At 41.1% G+C, this 18,633-nt stretch overlaps 1 protein-coding gene across 1 annotated transcript in view; it reads left to right on the top strand.

The window, feature by feature from the left end:
• Nucleotides 1-568: 568 nt before the first annotated feature.
• The window catches only part of NKX2-8 (NK2 homeobox 8), a 75,020-nt gene continuing 56,955 nt past the window's right edge, over nucleotides 569-18,633 (top strand). Inside the window, exon 1 of the mRNA XM_043922006.1 lies at nucleotides 569-621. The gene's annotated coding sequence lies outside the window, so the exon portion shown is untranslated. The remainder of the gene's footprint in view (nucleotides 622-18,633) is intronic.

Here is an 18,633-nt window from a genome sequence, read left to right as displayed (position 1 = left end):
AGAGGAACAACTCTCATCCTAACTAGAACCTGGATATGTGTTAAAAACAGGTGATTGAACAAAAACATTGCTATTATTATCATCTTTTCTACAGTAATAGTCATAAAAAATAACAAAGTGTGAATTTCACTGCTTTGTTTGTGGGGATGAAGGTCAGAGTGTCCAGCTGCAGATCTTGGGTCCTCAATAACGGGCCACTGTGTCTTGCCTCCTCAATTTCTTTTCCCCACTTATAGGAAGGAACAAAATAAAATGTTTTGTGGAAGTTTATATTGAAATGAGGTCAGGTAAACTAATGACTGTTTGGTATTTTATGGCAGGTTTTATAACCTTGGAGTTGCCATAACTTTCAAACGATCATCAATAAAGTTTTATTGCGAAAGGGTCGCCATGTGTCTGAATGCTTTTGCACACAGTAAAGGCCGGCTGCCCCATTGGCTTAGCTCAGCAGCCCCTTTTCACCCCAGTCGTAAAGTCCTTCTCTTTTTATTGAAGGTTGAAGAGTCCTCAAATCTGTTCTCCCCCATCAGCTGGCAGTTCAAGGACTACATGGAAATTATTTATTCATGATGAAAATTATATACAGAATAAAGAACGTCTAAAATTAGATTTTAAATGAAGGTAAGATAAATGGCAGTGGGATGTATGTGTGTGTGTGTTTTAGGTCGGTGGAGGGCTGTCTTTGAATGCTACGCCATGGATATCTGCATACCCCAGAGAACAGACATTAAGTAGGTGCTTACAAATGGATAGTGGTTCTCAAAGACAAAGTAACTGGTTACTTGAGACTCCTCTGGCAGACCAGAGGATCTTAATGGCTTAGGAGACCTCACATGTCGTCCTATTCTGAACTGTCCCAAAGGAGGGAAAGAGGGTTGAAGCAGGACTCTTGCTTGCGGGACTGTCCCCAAACACATTCCCAGAAACGCTCCCGAAGGTCGAACCAAGACTTAAAGATATCAAATTCACAGCGTCAGCTCTCAGGTTCAAGTCCGCCACTACTAGCGCTTCCTTGTCTGCTATCAACTATTCCGTGGAAACGAAGCCGAGAAAAATGGCCTGGGATTTGGATGAAGACAGTTGTAACGAAAAGTTGAAAACGAAGCGTCTGCTGTAGTGCGCTCTTCGGACTCATTCTCCTTCACACAAGGGTGAGGGTTGTGACCGGGGGAGAGAGTGGCTGGAGTTTGATCAGAACGGTGACCGGAGGAGAGGCAAGAGGAAACCTGGAAAATTGGCCGCACGCTCTGGTCCCATTCCGGGTCCCGTGTCTAGCAGGCCCCCGGGTGGGAAGGCCCTCGGCTCCATAGTTTCGTTACCGACACGTGCAGGTCCTCCACCCCAGCCACCCCAGGTCTGCAAGGTTGCTCTAGGGGGAAGGGATTGGCGAATATCGCCCTCTCCCGGATCTCTGGAAACTCTCCAGCGCTCTAAATCGGCTCCTTCTCAGGCTCGGCGTCCCGCAGGCGCCGCGGCGGGGGGACCTCCAGCCCAAAGCGACCGCGCGGGCCGCGAGTCCTTTTCCCGAGAGCCGAGAATGCCAGAACCTCGGATCCCGGAACCGGGTCCTGAACCGAATCTGCGGAGCACAGAGGGCCCGAGCCCCTGCTGGAACTCATAGCTTGGCCGCGGAGACATGATGGCCACACACGACTTTTCTCTTGGGGAAATGTGCCCCAAAGCTGCTCGGCATTTCGCTCACGGCCGCTGCTGCCGGGCCGATGTCTAATTGCGCCGCAAGCGGGAAACTCCGTAGATTTTTAGGACTTAAGAACTGCCTGCTCTGAATCGCTAAAGATTTTTTTTTTTTTAAATGGTGTTCGCGAGCGGATTTGGGGCACCCCACGGCAGATGGATGTTGTGGGGGACTGGTTCTCAGTCACCAACCGAGGTCCTCCGTGGGCGCTCCCACTAAGGCATAAAGAGCAGCCGTGGCCTAACGAAGAGCTCCTGGGTCATCAGGGCGGGTCCTGGGCCCCTGCACTGCCTCTGTGCGCTGGTGAGCCTCAGGGGGGGTTCCGATCGCAACGCGCCAAAGCTCAGAGCGCCAGAGAAGCCGCGCTGCTGGGGTCCGGCCGCGGCCACCGACGCGCTCCACCTGGTGTTTGCGCTGCCCGGGTTCCGCTGGGGAAAGGCGGCAGCTGCGGCGCAGCGGCGGGCTGTGGCGCCACCTCCCGAGGAAGCCTCCCAGGAAGTGTGGCTTCTGGAGGGAGAGCGAGTGTCCTCCGTCCCCAGTTGGAGCGATTTCCCCTAAAAACGCGCCGAAATGCCTCCAGAAACGCCTGCGGTAACAATTACTAAGCCCTTGGTCTGTGACCTCCGCGAGTGGCGGAGGGCAGGTCCTAGCTCCCCGGGATGCTCTACACACGCTCACGCAGGCGCCCGGTTCCTGTGGCCCCTGCCTGGGGCAGGCATAGAAGGCTGCAGCCTCCCGGGGGCGCAGCCTCCAGGGGATATAGGACCCTCCTCACGTCCACCAGGGAGACGGAAATGGCAACCCACGCCAGTATTCTTGCCTGGAGAACCCCATGGGCAGAAGAGCCTGGTGGACTAGAGTCCATGGGGTCACAAAGAGTCGGACATAACTGAGTGACTAACACCAGAGCCGTGTCCTCAAGACTCCAGCCAGAAGTCGTAGGAAGAGATGACTCAAGGTTGGGTGTTTGTGCCCCACACACCGGGTTGCAGTGGGGTCCAGCCGTCTGGAAGGGATCCAGCTCTGCTCACGGGACTCAAGTAAAGCCAGCCGGTCTGCGGTCACTTCCGCACCCTCCCCGAGAGTACCCAACCTCTCTGCACCACCGCGGAAAAGAGAAAGCGTTTCCTTTCCACTTTTACCAACTTGGATAGAAATTTTTGAAAGTAATATTTTTTAAAAAGATTAAGTCAAAAGATGGGAACAAAATATTGAGAAACAGAGAAAGAAGAGTTTTCAGAGTTAGGTTTCTGACATCAGTTACACACACACACACAGACGCCTTGCAGGGGCACACTACTCGAGTTCCTTTTTCTGGCTTCATCCTTGACTTATTTTTAAAACGTGGGCTTCTCTGTTAGTTAGTCCTGGTCACTAGAACAGGACCACACCAGAGCAGAGGTAATTCCTCTTTCAGTTCCGTTCATTTCACTCAGTCGTGTCCGACTCTTTGTGACCCCATGGACTGTAGCACGCCAGGCCTCCCTGTCCATTACCAACTCCCGAAGTGTGCTCAAACTCATGTCCATTGAGTCGGTGATGCCATCCAACCATCTCATTCTCTGTCGTCACCTTCTCCTCCCGCCTTCAATTTTTCCCAGCATCAGGGTCTTTTCCAATGAGTCAACTCTTCACATGAGGTGGCCGAAGTATTGGAGTTTCAGCTTCAGCATCAGTCCTTCCAATGAACACCCAGGACTTACCCCCTTCAGGATGGACTGGTTGGATAAGGACAGCATAGTTGTCCTCAAATACCTGAAAGGCTGTCATACAGAAAAGATGTTGAACTTATTCCTTTGAACTATATCAAAGGAATGCAGTCAAGATTTTCTCAGTTGGTAATCCAGAGGTTGATGGAGCAAGCCATCCTCTATGACAGTTCTTTTTTGGTAGATACTCCATGAATAGGGACCACGACTTTCTTACTCTCCTAGTAACTCCAGTCCCTTCCTTTCGAGCGCAGCCAAGGAAATTTTGTTGTAGGAACAAATGAATGAATTATTCCATGTGACTCAGAAGGACAGAGCTGAGATTCAAGGACAAAAGTGTTAAGTAGTGTGACAAATGAAGTCAATTGTTGTTGCTGTTCAGTTGCCAAGTCATGTCTGACTCTCTGCGACCCCATGAACTGCAGCACGCCAGACTTCCTTGTCCTTCACTATCTCCCTGAGTTTGCTCAAACTCATGTCCATTGAGTCAATGGTGCCATCCAACCATCTTATCTTCTGTCACCCCCTTCTCCTCCTGCCCTCAGTCTTTCACAGTGTAAGGGTCTTTTCCAATGTGTTGGCTCTTCGCATCAGATGGCCAGAGTATCAGAGCTTCAGCATCAGTCCTTCCAATGAATATTCAGGGTTGATTTTTTTAGGTTTAACTAGTTTGATCTCCTTGCTATCCAAAGAACTCTTAAGAGTGTTCTTCAGCACCACAGTTTGAAAGCGTCCATTCTTTGACAGTCTGCCTTCTTTATGGTCCAACTCTCACATGCATACATGACAACTGGAAAAACCATAGCTTTGACTACACAGACCTTTGTTGGCAAAGTGATGTCTCTGCTTTTTAATATGCAATCTAGGTTTGACATAGTTTTTCTTCCAAGGATCAAGTGTCTTTTAATTTCATGGCTACAGTCACCATCCACAGTGATTTTTGGAGCCCAAGAAAATAAAATCTGTCTCTGTTTCCACTTTTTTACATCAACTTGCCATGAAGTGATGCCATGGCCCTTGATCTTAGTTTTTTGAATGTTGAGTTTTAAGCCAGCTTTTTCACTCTCCTCTTTCACCCTCTTCAAGAGGCTCTTTAGTTCCTCTTTGCTTTCTGCCATTAAAATGGTATCATCTGCATATCTGAGGTTGTTGATATTTCTCCCAGCAATCTTTATTCCAACTTGTGAGTCACCCAGCTCAGCATTTCGTATGATGTACTCTTCATATAAGTTAAATAAGCAGGATGACAATATACAGCCTTGACATACTCCTTTCCCAATTTTGAACCAGTCCATTGTTCCATGTCCAGTTCTAACTGTTGTTTCTTGTCCTGCATACAGATTTCTCAGGAGACAGGTAAGGTGGTCTGGTATTCCCATCTCTTTAAGAATTTTCCACAGTTTATTGTGATCCACACCATCAAAGGTTTTAGTGTAGTCAGTGAGGCAGATGTTTTTTCTTTTTTTTAATTCTCTTGCTTTCTCTATGATCCAGTGAATGCTGGCAATTTGATCTCTGGTTCCTCTGTCTTTTCTAAATCCAGCTTGTATGTCTGGAAAATCTCAGTTCGCATACTGCTGAAACCTAGCTTGAAGGATTTTGAGCGTTACCTTGCTAGCATGTGAATTGAGTGCAATAGGGTGACAGATGAAGTCAATTAATTTGACTATTAGTTAGGATCAACAATGTAAGTAAAGGTGCATGATTCAGATTTTTAATTTCAACTAGCACTCACCTGTTTGGAAAGGAAATTTATTGTCATTAAATTTTTTCTTCACAAAGGATGTTAACTAAAGAATAGGTAAATGGCCTTACTGGCCCTTATTAGGCATTCTAGCTCCTTGATACTGGAGGACACACCATTATGTAGGTTCTTCCTGAGAATGGGAGGATCATAGGGAAGGCCTCGGTTAGCTTTCGTTTGATTTTAGCTGTGATTTCAACCTGTAAGTAGTGGTCCCAAGCATATATAGATCCTTTAGGAAAAGAGTTGTTTAGGTTTGGCTTTGTTATCTGTTAATTCAGTGTGTTAAACCATTTTCAAAGGGACAGCTTGCATATTGTATAAAAAAGATAGCAATAAATGCTGGTTGTGGAACCATAGAAGAACTAAGTGGCCCTAGGTTTCTAGAGAATTCAGTCTGTAAACCACAGGCCTATTTTACCGCAGATATTATGGCCTTGTGCCCTGACCAGCCCACAGTATGAAATTCAGGCTGGGTGAACTGAACTTCTAGCTCTCATTAAACCCCAGCCTGTCTATTTTATACTCCTGTGTTGCTACTTTCTCTATACTGGTCTTTATTCAGAGTTTTAGCAGATAGTATGTCCCTTAACCAAATATGTTGTAGTTGGCCAGTAGATCTTGGGGGCTTGCTAGTTCTTATGCTCATGAAGTCAGAGGAGGGGTGATGAGGAATGTTCCTCAGTTGCCAAAGAATGCTTAATCACAGACTTACTTGATTTCTTCATCGTACCAAAGTCACGAAGTGTGTCAGACATCAGCTCCCCTGCTGTCTATTTCCTAAAGCAGTAACATTTTCTTTTTATTGAGCATCTTAAAATGCTTGTGGATTAACATTACAGTTGAAGGAGAGAAAGAAAAGACATCAGTAGCCCCATTTTGTTGAGGATAAAGTATGTTATTGTCCTCTACCTCCCATCTTCCCCAATGCACAGAATTAGTTATCAAAATAATAGCTTAGACGCTGTGTAACTATCTCAGCAATGAGAAGACACACAGTAATAAAAGCTAATATAATTAGGATGTCCTCTGTGCCAGGCATTGTGCTAAGCACATAACATTTCTTATTTAAGCCTCACAACAAAGCCATGAGGGACAGACTCTGATGAACTTCTTGCTATAGATGAGGCGACTCAGATGCAGGAAAGCTAAGTAACTCATTTGAGGTGACATAGGTGTTACACAGTGGACTAATAATTCAAAGTGTCTTTATCACAAGGTGAAGTTACCTTGTTTGTTATTCTTGACTGATGCTGGCATAATGGAGAGATGGAAACCAAAGAAGTACAACTTGTTTTTTAGCCATCATTTTATTTTTATTTAAAAATTTATTATTGTTAAAAGATCTTTTTGCATAGTAGAGTTCACATTTTTTTCAGCTGGTTTCAATTACTCAGAATAGAGGACACATTCTATAATATGTAATTTTGTCCAGAGAGTGTTGGATGTGATGAAATAATATCCAGGCTGATCACATTTTGTATCTGTTTTCTGTCTCGGCGATCATCACAGAGTGTCAGTGGTCTTCAGATAGCCAAACTGCTTATTCTTCTGAATCCTAAAAACTGTGCCTTTGGTTTATTACTAATGGGAATAATAGCAATAATAGATAATACTTATGTAGTACTTACCTTATGCCAGGCACAATTCTGAGCACTTTATGTATTTAATCTTCAAAAAACCCCTACACAGTAGGTATTATCATTATTTAGTCTTATTTTACAGGTGAGAAACAGAGGTGATAAAGATCAAATAGCTTAAGTTCACATAAGATACATATTGGCACTTTAGGGATAGACTCAATTGAGTGTGGTGGGCTCAGGAGAGAGAGTTATTACATTTTTAGAAATTAAATGAGGCAATTGCTAAACTCAGCCATTATTTACAACCAAATTATATAAATTTAAAATTGTTTAAAAACAGGTAATAAATGTTTAATATTTATTACTAATTATATTTTTGTATTTTACTGTTATCACTGGGTGGTTATTTGTGTCTTCTATGCACATATGGTAAGAATACCATATAATAATTTATGTTAATATAATAGTGTGCTACCATTTACCTCTTTCCAACTCTCTGTTCAGTGACATCATGTCAGTAGCTTTAAATTTGCTATGGTGGGGGTATTTACACTACAGAAACCAGCAATTGGTTCAAACAGGGCTTTTCATCCCCCAGAGAGCCAGGTCTATATTATTAAGTAGACTTCCAGACCCAGTGCTATAAGCATAGAACCTGAGAAACCGATAGAGAGATGAAGTCAAAGAATATTTTAGAAGTGTGGTTTCAGGTGATTGACTACCTGATTTGAATCATGGCTTGATCACTTATTGGCTGTAGAAAGAAAAAAAAAAAGCTAATTTATCACCTCGGCATTTTCAACCCCTACTCTGTGCTAGAAGCTAGGCAGGGTAAAAGTTAAATTAAGGTAGTTTAAAAAACATTTTACAGTTCACAAGATAGAAGAGACTTGCAGTTGACAATTAACTACACCCTCTAGCTTTTAAATGCCAGTAGTTGCAAAATCTCTACTAAATCTTACCTATTTTAGAAGTATTTAAGTGGCAAAAACATCAGGTTTTAAATTAGAGTTGTGTATAACATAATTTCTTGATGACTACAATAGATTGTCGTCTTGAAAAAGAAGAAAGAGCCATCCAAACATGTGGACTGTGTTGGCTTACTTATTGATCTAATTCGTTCATTTTTCTCCTCTGTGCAGGTGTAAGAGGACAAAGAGATGGACTTGACAAATGCCTGTTAGTCAAGGTCTTACAGCACATGGAAAGAATAGCCACGCAAATAGCTAATTACAAATAATGGAATGATGAGTGCAAACCTTTAGGATAATAAAGAATGCCATGCTTACCTTGAAGAGACAAACAATATGCTAAACATTTCTATGAGAAGCTATAGAAAGACATGATTAGTTCTGACAGGCTAAAATCAAAGGAGTCTATACATTAAGGATATTCTCACGTTTAAGTATTTGTTGGTTACATGTCATTGTGGCAGACTCTTATGACTGTCCTTAAGGGAAGGGTGTGTGTGAAGGGGCGTGCACTTCTTGGGATTTTCATTCATTTTTGTTTTGCTTGGTATTGCTTTACTGAGAAGAGAACTAAATTAAGCACAATGTAAGATACCCGATCTGTAAGTGATCATGAACTGTGTGGGGTTCATCATAAGTAGGTTTGGGCTTGGGATTTAAGAGAGTCGGATACAGGTCTGGATTTTGTCACCAATTACTTTGGGAAACCATATTCTCTCTCTGGATCATCTGTAAAATCTGAGGCTTAAATAAATGACCCATAAGGACCCTCTAAGCTCCAATGCCTTGAGATGATCTTGGGAGAAAAATGGGGGGAAAGGAGACGTTTTGAAAGACATTTTTATCCTGTAAGGTCCCTAGATTTGACTACTAATGTTGAGAATGGAGGAAAATATGGAGATGTTGGAGATCAGGGTTACTATCCAGGCTATTGCTTAGGTGTTCCATCAAAAATCTTTTTTTGGATCTAGTTGTAATAGCCTGAATCAGGATGCACCTGAATCATGATAAGACAGGGATGCTATAAAAGAATCCAATGGTTAGCTGTATTTCAAGTAGGTCCTAATTCTTTGGAACTGTACATTACATTTGTACAGGAAGGCTACAATATGAGTTCTTCTCTAAATGCAAGGATTTGAAAAACCTATTAAGTTATTTTCTCTTATTATTGCTTTTCTCATATAGGATGACTATTTTCACTTCAACTTCAATTTTCTTAAAACTTTAAATTCATTCTTATCCTTTCTGTCCCTTCCAGCCTCCCGCCATCCAGCACACATCTCCCAGGACTTATGATGTGTTGCTGCTTTCAGCTATGGGGCTTTACTTACACACTTTCCCAGAAAACCAAACATTTGTGTGAATAATATAAATGGTTGCCGATTAATCTTGTGATAGTCCCCCTCTTTCTCCCCATGTGGAACTCTTATTGGTTTCAGAGAGTTATAAACACACCATTGTTCTTTCTGTCTTTTGTGAATACCTGGGACAGAGCTGTTTCAAAAAAAGCACACCCTTAACATCTCTGGTGTTGGAAATGCTTCGGGGTCAGAGTCAAGTGTGGGTGCACATGTGCAGCTCACACTGAGATGAGAGAGGCCTCTCACCAAGTCTCCCGTGCCATTCAGAACTAGTGCTGTTTTCTCTGACAGAGGAAGCCTTAAGGTTTCCATCAGCTATTTGTCAGCAATAGCACAGAGATGTTATAGTCCATCTTAACTCAGGTGCATTGTTATAATCTGAGGAATGAATGTGCTGTGTCTTGACCTGCAGACATTCATTCATTTCCCATGGTGAAGGTGAGAAATTAAAAACACAAGGGGTGCACATGACGTCTGAGTCTACCTAGACCGGTGTGAATTTGGAAGAATCCCAGTGGTGTGACTCACCAGCCTTAATTACCCATGTTACTTATCTGTATAGCCTTTGTATTTCCAAGAGTAAAATTGTTGATAGAGAGGAGGGAAAATATGGAGGGGAGGAGCCATTATGTTATTTATGAGTTAGATATTGATAGAGGAGAAAGGGAATCCAAGCTCCAGGCTAAGGAAACAGAAACTGGAATTCTAAAATCAAGTCTCATTATTACAAAAGCAGTACATATGGTGGCAAATTAGAAAATGAAAATAAACATAGATTAAAAAATTAAAACACTATACATAAAGTAGATAAGCAACAAGAATTTACTGTATCACACTGGGAACTATATTCAATATCTTGTGATAACCTATAATGAAAATAACCTGGAACATATTATTATACATATATGCTATATATATTATATGTTTTATAACATATATAAAATGTTTTAATGATGTATTTATTATATATAATGTTTTAATGATGTATTATATATGTTTTAATAATGTATTATATATGTTTTAATGTATTATATATATAATATGTTATTATACTTTGATTAACAAAAATACTATACTTCAGTTAACAAAAATTAAAACACTCCTACCAGAGACAACCACTGTCAGTTTTCAGTGGTTGATATCAATGTTCAATATATATTCTTCCAGATCTTTTTCTGTATATCTATGTGCATGTGTTTGCTAAATGAGATCACACTGTACTTGCCTTTTTAGCCAACAATCTCTGCCTTCCTGGGCTTCCCAGGTAGTTCAGTGGTAAAGAACCCGCCTGCCTACGCAGGAGACACAGGAAACCTGGCTTCGATTCCTAGGTCTGGAAGATCCCCTGAAGGAGGAAATGGCAACTCGCTCCAGTATTCTTACCTGAAAAATTTCATGGACAGAAGAAGGAGCCTGGTGGGCTACAGTCCATGGGGCTGCAAAGAATTGGACACGGCTGAGTGACTGAGCACACACACACACATTTCAAACGTAAATATAAATGTGATCTCAATTATATCAGCAGGCTGGTAACATTTGGGTTACACCTGGAAAGATGTTCAAGATATATAATCGTAAAGGTGGTGCATGCTCATGTTTTGTTTTGTTTTTTATCACACCACATAGGCATATTTAAAATAAAAAGTAAAATCTCCCTTTCCTTAATCCCCAGTGTCTTCCTATTCTACAAACAATTTCTGTTTCTATTTCTAACAGTTTTCACTTTAAAAGTATATAATTATTCTTCTATTTCTTATTTTTATCAAATTCAGGCATATACACTGGCTCCAAGGTAAGAAATGTGAGGAATTTATAACTTGTATGTCTTCTCAGCTCTCCTTCTATTTAACTCCTGTTTTTAAATTGCATTAGTATTTATGCAATTTGTTGTTGTTGTTGTTCAGTCGCTAAGTTGTGCCCAACTCTTTCTAACCCAATGGACCGCAGCACACCAGAATTCCCTGTCTTTCACTGTCTCCTGGAGTTTACTCAAATTCATGACCATTGAGTAGGTGATACTATCTATCTCATCCTCTGCCACCCACTTCTCCTCCTGCCTTCAATCTTTCCCAACATCAGGATCTTTTCCAATGAGTCGGCTGTTTGCATTAGGTGGCCAAAATATTGGAGCTTCAGCTTCAGCATCAATCCTTTCAATAAATATTCAGGGTTGATTTCCTTTAGGATTGATTGGTTTGATCTCCTTGCAGTCCAAATGACTCTCAAGAGTCTTCTCCAGCACTGCAATTCGAAAGCATTAATTTTTTGGCATTCAGCCTACTTTATGGTCCAACTCTCACATCCATACACGACTACTGGAAAAACCATAGTTTTGACTATATGGACCTTTGTCAGCGAAATGAAGCTCTTAAACCACAACTTAGTCTTATGTTCTTTTTCAGAAGGTTGATTATACTATTAAAACCAATGTGAAACATTTATAAAATTAATACCTGAGTACAAATCTCTCTGGGCATCCCTGGTGGCTGAGCAGTAAAATATCCACCTGCCAATGCAGGAGATGAAGGTTCAATCCTTGAGTCAGAAAGATTCTCCAGAGAAGGAAATGGCAATCCACTCCAGTATTCTTGCCTGGGAGACAAGCAAAAGCTAAAAATAAGCCAAGAAAGAAAAAAACATGAGATATAAGAAGCTGCAGCTACCTGATATGACCCAAGGAGGTTTACAGAGATTAAAAAGAAAATTAAAGGTGAGCCCTTAGACATGGGTGTGTATAAGGTTCTTGTTTGCGGGACAAAAATGTTCAAAATTGAGGATTACATTTGCATCTCTAGAGAGATTTGTGGTGGTGATGGTGGTTTAGTCGCTAAGTCGTTTCTGACTCTTTTGTGACCCCATGGACTGTAGTTGGCCAGGCTCCTCTGTCCATTGAATTTTCCAGGCAAGAATACTGGAATGGATTGCTATTTCCACCTCCTGCCGATCTCCCCAACCCACGGATGCAACCTGCGTCTCCTGCGTCTCGTGCGTGCTGTGCGTCTGGTGGGTCTCCTGCTTTGCAGGCAAATATTTTACCGCTGAGCCATCAGAGAAGCCCTCTCTAGCTGATTACAGGCGTGTTAACTTTACATCAGTCCCTCAGCAGAATCAAACAAGAATATGAATATTTACCCTGCCCAATGCTCGGCAATGCAGCCTAAAGGGGCTGCTGCAGATGAGAGTGGACCTCAGGAGGAAAGGGCAGCAAAGCAGCAAGGTCCAGCCTGCTTTGTAGAGGGTCCCCCAAGAGACCGGGTAAGTTCTGGGCCTCTTTCCAGGTGTTCTAATTTCTGAGACTATAAATGTCATGCTACCCATTTAATAGGATTCCAAAAGGGCTTCTTGGCAGAAAAATATGGGAACTACTATGGCAGATCAACTACAAAGACAAACCAGTTTATTGGTTCAGGCTTCAGAAGAAACACTAGATGAAGCTAAAATTTGCTGTAAGAAAAATGTGATAAATCTAGTATTACTTAAAAGCTTCTAAAGCAGTGGCAAGTAATGATAATAAGTTGCATACCTCTTCCACATGCACAACTTCTGCCCTGCGACTTCAAAGAAGGCTCTTGGAGTCCAGGGAGCGATGCAGTGCTCTGCTCAAGAGATATTTATGGGGCTGTTATGGCGCCTAGGATGTTCCTATTATACTCACCATTTGAACCTCCAGGACCACAGAAAAGGACAGACTCGAGATGTTTTAACGTGGGATGTGCTTTTCCCTGTAACACAGATGACTGGGTTTACACTGTTGTCTTTCAGTTTTGAACTCAGCATTAATTCTACTTTCAGGATGCTTCACCCACATTTAATACAGAGAGACGGAAGTAGAAAGGGCCTTTGAGCAGCCTTAAGTGGAGTAGCAAGCTGGTAACTATATGATTCATTTCCTAAATGTCACCAGACAAAGAATAACATGTAGAACTTTCACAGTGGACCTTAGCAGGATAAGTGAAATTGGATGATAACCTGGTGTGGAGCAGAGAGGGCCCTCCCTTCTGTGCATCAAGTCTGGGGGATCCTCACAGCCACACTCTCTGACAAAAGGTCAGGGAGAGGCTGTGCTGCTGCGGGGAGCCGTGTACAAAATGCCCAGAGGTGGTGGGTGAAGGAGAAAGTGGTGACATTGTCGCGGTGGGGGGAGCGCTGCCCACTATCTCTGCTCTAGCCTGCGACAGTGCAGGGAAAAATCCATAAGGAACACAATTTTGATCACTGAAAAGGTTGAGTAAATCAACATCAGGATATTTTAAGAACACTTCTGGGGAACTTCTAAGTTTACAAAGAGATAAGCCTTCAAGATAAGTCTTGTGGCCTCCCAAGACTATTGGTGCTTCTGCCTTAAATTCTAAGAGTAGTCAGTGATTTCAGACATTAAAAAGAGAGACACTTGGGGTGGAGGTAATGAACGCTGAGGTGGTTTGGTTTTTATCAGGCAGGGAGACTACAGATAGCAGCTACGTCCATAAATATAGGTGGATAATTTTTGGAGACGATACATGTAAGGCAAACTCTTCCACTGTGTCACTATTTCAAAACCTGAATGCTATTTTGATATGATTCTCCTGGAAGCTGCTTCACACAAATAACAATAATAACATGTATTCTTTGTATTCTTTTTTGATAATTATCCAAGTCTTAGATTCTAAGGCAAAGCGTCTCAAACTTTAATGACCATAAGACAACTAGAGATCTTGTTAAAATGTACATTGCTTTTTGAAAATTGAGGTATAATTGATTTACTGATATTGGTTTCAGGTGTACAATGTAGTGATTCACAAATTTTAAAGATTATACTCCATTTAAAGTTATTATAAAATATTGGCTATATTCCCTATGCTGTATAATATCTCCTTGTAACTTATTTATTTTATACATATTTGTTTGTACCTTTTAATCTTCTACCCTATCTTGCCTCTCCTCCTTCCCCTCTCCCCACCGGTAACCACTAGTTTGTTACTTGGGAGTTTGTTTTGTTGTTTTCATTCATTTGTTTTATTTTCTTAGATTCCACATATAAGTGATAGCATACACTATTTGTCTTCCTCTGATTCCACTAAGCATAATACCCTCTCGATCCATCCATGTTGTTGCAAATGGCAAATTTCATTCTTTTTTTAATGTCTGAGTAGTATTCCATTGTATATATACCACCTCTTCTTTATCCATTCATTTGCTGGTAGACATTTAGGTTGCTTCCTTCTCTTGGCTACTGTCAATAATGCTGCTGTGAACATTGGGATACTTGTATCTTTTTGAATTAATGTTTTCACTTTCTTGAGATATATACCCAGCTGAGGAATTGTTGAGTCATATGGTAGTACTGTGTTTAGTTTCTTGAGTCACCTCCATATGGTTTTCCATAGTTAACCAATTTACATTCCCACCAGCAGTGTGTGAGGGTTCCCTTTTCTCTACACCCTTGTCAATATTTGTTGTTTGTACACTGTTTGTAGCCATTCTGACAGGTATGAAGTGATTTCTCCTTTTGATTTGTATTTCTCTGATGATTAGCATTGTTGATCATCTTTTCATGTGCTTGTTGGCCATCTGTATGTTTTCTTTGGAGAAGTGTTTATTCAGGTCTTCTGCCCATTTTTTAATTGTTTTCTTTTAGATAAAATGTAGATTCTAAATCATTAAGTCTGGGGTGGAGTCATACCTACTGCAGTTGTAACAAGTTCCCAGGGGATGCCAATACTGCTGGTGAAAGGACTACACTGGAGTAGTGACCATGTAAGACATTGTGAATTACCCTATTTCAGCAGCCAGTCAGTCCTAGATAAGCAAAGACATACATATGTCTAGTTTAAATATGCAAACTCAAAAATGCATTACTAATTTTGATCTAGTGAGTCAGAAGGCATTTGTGGCAGAATTTGACTACTTTTATCCTCCCTCCCACAACTTTGCAACCATACCAAAGCCAGATATAGTGCTAGAAGCATCCATGTTTCCTCAATTACCCAGTGCAAGTCTAGCACCCATGACTTTAATGAAATCTTATCACAAAGAAGTGAGTTTGGAAACTTTCTTCCCTATGTTCTTTCCCCACATCAAATTTAACTCAAGTAATTAGGAAAGTATTTTCACCTCACTGAGTTTGGTAATATATTTTGTGTATCAGGTGAGAGAAAAAAAATGAGAGTAATGCTGGCTGTAAGATCGGTCTGTATACGCACATGTTTGTGGAAGACTTTAGTTTCTTTTCTCTGTTATATAATAAACCTTTTGATTATTTAGTATTTTATTTTCTATAAGTCCAGGTGTTAAGCCATTTCATTCTTACAGGTGCTAAAAATCATGGGCCATTTCTTATAAACTCATACTGCTACTATCATACCTAACAAAAAATAATCAATGTTTCTGTGGTATCATCCAAAACTCAGACAGTGTTCAAATTTCCACAGTTATTTCAGAAACTCTGTTACAGGTGGTTATTTAAAGTCTACATGTTATTTGGTTGTTATATATCTCAGGTATCTTTTAATACCTCCTTCTTTCTCCTTTTTTCTTCAAGCCATTGACTTGTTAAAGAAATCAGATCCATTGTCCAGTAGTCTAATCTGTTAAATTTGGAATAAAGGCACCTACCCACTTAAGAGAATGTCTTTGAATCACATAGACCCTGATTTCCTATTGATGGAAAAACAGGGGTACGAAGACTTTGACTGATGTACCTTTAAAGATCTGAAACCAAATCCCCATCTCCTAATTTCTTATCTATTTTCCTGATTTCTTATCTAGTTATTTTTCTACTAAATATTCTTGACTCTGTGTTAAAGTATATGTATGGTGAGATATTGTAAATATTTGTGATTTAAAAATGTGGTCTTCTACTTTGCAAGTCATTTGCTTAAGAAACTTGTCTAAAGTCTTATGAGGATAAGGTCAGGTCTTATTCACCATAATATTTGTTGAGTGGGGCAGAACCTGGTGTCATTTAATGCTCAAGAATGATGTCTGTTAAATAAGTGAATGAATGAATGAGCATGTGTTGTGTTTCACCAAAGTGTAATGAAGCTTTGAGTTTGAGTAGCGCCTTGTCCTCTACAAATCTCTAGTGGCTCTCATTTATTTATGCAACAACCACATAAGACAAATATTGCAACCCCCATTAGATAGAGAGAGGGACAGCATCTTTTTAGGTATATGTTAGGTATAAATAAAAGTGAAACTGGGTTCCAGATTTTGACAAAATAAAAACTTTTGTCAGCTGCCTGTTTATACAATGTCACCCACTCTGATAGGGCAAATACACAGAATACTTTACAACTTGCAAAGCCTCTTAGCCTCCTTGGTCTCTTCATCAAGCATCCAAAATAGGAGCAATTATCATAAGATTGTAGATGAGGTAACTAAGCCTAAGCCACATGACTACTAACGGGAAAAGCCTAACTGGATCCCAGATTTTCTGACATTAAATACAGTTTGTTTCTACTTCACGGCAGATTACACCCCTCCCCTGTCTGTCCACTGCCTTATTTCACTGTCAGACACAAGTCTGTCATCTTTTGTCGCTCCCTGAGTACATTACTATTCATACCTTTCTGGGTGGCCAAGATATGCTATGGACTTGTTCATTTATCACGTCTTTCTCCTAGTTATCATTCTAACCAGTTTCCTATTATTGCCCTATTACCTCCCTTGATACAGAAGCAGAGTTTTCTCATTTATGTACCTAATTCTATCCTCTTAAATAGATGAGGCCCAACAGCTGACTGACCAGACACTGAACTGGTCAGTTTTCAGATGCCCCTTATTTCTAACGGGAATCCAGAACTGAATGAACTAGAGTGTTTTGCTGTTTTTTTGGTGTAAATTATTGTGCATCTAAGGTGAGTAGCTGCTTGAGGAACTGACATAAAATAATTAATATTCCCAAAACAAAATAAAGGGGAAAGTAGCATTAACAAATAGTTTTCTTTGTTATATAATTAACCTTTGACCATATAGATGTTAGTAAGGTGGTAAAAACCTGGCCGTTTGGAGAATACACTCATCACTTTGGGCATCTATTTACACACACACACACACACACAAACACACACACACCCCCCTCCCTTTTGTTTTTCCTTACAGTGAAACAAACTGCTCACCAGCCATTCAAGGTTATTTTTTTCAGGGCTCATTTTTAAGAGATTCTGTTTAAAGGGTTTGGAAACATGTACTTCAATTTGATCTTGAACTCAGGTCTCAGTAATATGAGAATATAGGATTTGGGGCATCTACTCCCACTACACCTTTAGAAAATTACTTTGAAACATTTGGAAATTTTGCATCGGTGGGAGGATGGGGGTGGGTGGGAGCAGTTTTATTATGCACGTCCCTTTATGGGTTGTGGCCAGATATTTTCAATGTGCTATTATCCTAGTTTTATGGAGTTCTTGGACCCTGTTGGTATAAACATCTGGGAATAAGTGGTTGAGTGCAAGCTGTATGCTATTGTGCCTGGGAAGAAATACATTTGCGTTACATTTAAATTTTAATGAATTATTCACAAGGGAAGTAATAACTTAAGTATACTAACTACACATAAGCCAAAATGAGGGATATTTTTTAAAAAAAGCTTTTCTACTGGCTAATATACAAATGTTTCTTTGGGTATTATCTATGTGCATATAATCAAATCATACAGATTCTTGTCTTCACAAATGGCCAGGTCTCCCTGGAGCTTTGGAGAAGGAGACTAATTAGTGAATGAAGGAAAGATTCTGTCACTTATGCCCTTTCAGTGGGTAGACTGGGATGGAACCTGAATTTCATGGTACTCACCCTTTGAGGGGAGAAAATCAATACGTCTATGATCAGTTCCTCTTTTGAAAGTCTTCTTGATTCTGTTCTTTCTCAGACTTCAGTACTTTAACTACGTAACTGAGAATATTGTTAGTACTGAGTCCTTTTCTTCCTTTTAGCTTTGCTTCCTCCCTCTCCTCCTCTACCTTTTTCTTTTCTCAAACTCTGTGGAAAGCTCTCATATGCCTCAGCTTTTAGGGACTGAAACCAGAGTCTCCCAGGTCCCTGCTGAGTCCCACATAGCCCACCAGTGTGAGTTCCAGCTCTGCCAACCAGCCTTATCTCTGAGTTGAATGTGAGCAGTGATCCTTTTTCTGGAGACAGGATAATCCCTCTGGTCCCAGCTTCACGAATTGCCTGAGGAACAGTATTCTCCATGTTTGCACTTTGCCTGGGATAAGCTGTCTAGAAGCCTGTGAGGATGGGGCTGGAGCAAAGAGCCACCCCTCTCCCTCGTGGCTGCCGCTGTAACTGGGAGCTCTCATCACCTAACAGGTCCCAGGGTAACAGCAGTTCAGATGCTTGCGGCAGAATTGAGTCTGGGCTGTATCCAGTTTTGATTTTGCTCTTCAGATTAAAATTGATTCACGGCTGAGGAAAGCAAGGAATGGCAGAGAGGGGGAAAAGAGGGGGCAAGGGGAGAGAAAGGAAAGGAGGGGAACACACGTGCATGTTCAGAACCCTAACAGGATTGGGTGAGAGCCATCAAGTACCTGGTCCGCTGCAATCGTAAAGTCTGCTTTCACCATCAGCAGTGGGGTTTGGCATCTGGA

Source organism: Cervus elaphus, chromosome 13, assembly GCF_910594005.1.
Source record: "Cervus elaphus chromosome 13, mCerEla1.1, whole genome shotgun sequence".
NCBI lineage: Eukaryota > Metazoa > Chordata > Mammalia > Artiodactyla > Cervidae > Cervus > Cervus elaphus.
The sequence above is the reverse complement of the archived record's forward strand: the minus strand, read 5'-3'. Positions and strand labels throughout refer to the sequence as shown.